Raw genomic sequence first — 2,653 nt, 5'->3', positions numbered from 1 at the left:
GGAAGTAATTTTGGATGTCGTATAAAAGTGATACATGTTGTTTATGTTTAAATAACATTGGTGGTTACATGCACTATATGCTCGCTAGCGTCTAGCCAATGTGACCGTGAGTTCGCCCCGCCTGAGCCTCATCTACCAGTTCTCTGTAGCGATGTAGCTCTGGGCTGTGAGCTTGTTTTGGATATCGCTGATGTCATCAGTATATGCCCATATATGGCGTTTGTGCCCATATGTGGAGCTGACTGATTTGTTTGCAGCTGATGCCGTGACAACACATTGAGGTTAGATAACTCACTCCAAATTTGGGGCGAATAGGCGTAGCTGCATTGGGAAATCCTTATATGGTTATGGCTGAGCCATTTGCCTTCCTTTGGCCAATTTGAATATATAGAATACATATTTAATTATTTAGTTCTACTCAATATACAGGATAACTCTCGATATATAGTTAAAATCTATGACATCGATGCTTTCTTGGTCTGAATGGGTTAAAATGCCAGGATCTTTGGAAGGAGAAGCGGACGTCCTTTGTCCACTTCTCTCTGTTCTGGCTTACTGTTTTTACAGCAAACATACAGACATATATATATATATATATATATATACATATATATATATATATATATATATGTATATATATATATGTATATATATATATATCAGTGGCGAATTTTCAGGACCTTCAGGGTATTCAGAGAAGACCCAGGGATCCTCAGAAGAAAGAAAATAATATTTTTATTTTTAAATAAAAAATATATTTTTATTTTTTATTATTTTTATTAAAATAATTACAATTATTTGTGTTGGTAATCTGTTAAACTGCACTGTTTCGCTCGCTATACTCGTTGTAGTTGTTTCTTCCCCAAGTTCTGTGCATAGGGAGTGCTTGTGTGCTGGGGAAAATAACAGCCAATGAGAGATTTTTTCTACTGAGTCTCTGCGCAGATTACTCTCACTCGCAGGTCTTCCAGAATTCCCTGAGCCAGTTCCCCATAATACAAGCCTTGGTGTGGATTGTCAGTTTGATCAACCAATCATATTTTGAGGGCTCTGGTCAAGGGTATACGGAACACCCACGTTCAACCACCAATCAAAATGAGTCAAGTGACTACTGGCCAATCACAACACAGCTTTTCCGGGACTTGGAGTGGAACAACAAGCATGTTTCACACTCACTATGCACTACACGTGAAACTTGTAAAGTAAACAGACGCGACATGGCTGCAGCTGGAGTGAACGCTGTGGATTTATTATTATCGTTGCCTTTTTCAAGAAGACTGTTTTATGAAAAGATGGACAGAACTTAAAAGGAATGATAGCTTTATGAACCCATCTTTGAGAAATTCACCCAAAAGGACAGGAGGATGTTTTTCTTTTCTTCAAGTGAACTTCATTGGTGAGAGAAACTGAATTAATTTATATTGCTGGATATGCCGCTGTGCATTTAATTTCCATTGATTGATCATTGAAGAATGTATTAGAAGTTTGCAATTGGAAAAGGTACAGTTTCATGACAGTACAAATCACTGGTCAGCTAAAAGGAGATCCTAGTAAACCTTACAGCTTATTTACACAGGAACCACTTTATGTATCTCATATAACATTGAAAGACAGATTGATACACTTAGGCCTGTTTTTGTCTATTTAATGTGGGTCTTTCTTGACGTGGTCTTTCTTTACATTGATAGCTGGTGTTGTTACATGATGGTGGACAGTGCGTTTTGCTTTGTAAAGCACGCTATGTTAAATGGACGTTTCAATTGGTTGCGCTGGTTGTGTCTTGTGTGGCTCTGTCTGTCAGCAGCGCACATCTATTTAATCCTTATATTGGCATTGGTTTGGAAGTCTTGGTTTGGAGTATGTGTGTAGGTTAAGCCTACCCAGCGTGCTTGCCTTGTACACAGTCTGCTGTTCATTGTTAACCAGTTTTGTAAAAGAAAAAGAAGAATGAAAAAGGCATACAATTTGCGCGCATGTGCACGCGGGGGGGGGGGGGGGGGGGGGCGGTGGTGCGTCCCCGAAGGTCCGGTCCCTTGGGGCACGCATCGCCACTGATATATATATATATATATACATATATATATATCAGTGGCGAATTTTCAGGACCTTCAGGGTATTCAGAGAAGACCCAGGGATCCTCAGAAGAAAGAAAATAATATTTTTATTTTTAAATAAAAAATATATTTTTATTTTTTATTATTTTTATTAAAATAATTACAATTATTTGTGTTGGTAATCTGTTAAACTGCACTGTTTCGCTCGCTATACTCGTTGTAGTTGTTTCTTCCCCAAGTTCTGTGCATAGGGAGTGCTTGTGTGCTGGGGAAAATAACAGCCAATGAGAGATTTTTTCTACTGAGTCTCTGCGCAGATTACTCTCACTCGCAGGTCTTCCAGAATTCCCTGAGCCAGTTCCCCATAATACAAGCCTTGGTGTGGATTGTCAGTTTGATCAACCAATCATATTTTGAGGGCTCTGGTCAAGGGTATACGGAACACCCACGTTCAACCACCAATCAAAATGAGTCAAGTGACTACTGGCCAATCACAACACAGCTTTTCCGGGACTTGGAGTGGAACAACAAGCATGTTTCACACTCACTATGCACTACACGTGAAACTTGTAAAGTAAACAGACGCGACATGGCTGCAG

This window comes from Nannobrachium achirus (genome assembly GCF_963921795.1).
Source record: "Nannobrachium achirus genome assembly, chromosome: 20".
NCBI classification, from domain to species: domain Eukaryota; kingdom Metazoa; phylum Chordata; class Actinopteri; order Myctophiformes; family Myctophidae; genus Nannobrachium; species Nannobrachium achirus.
Note: the sequence above shows the minus strand (reverse complement) of the source record.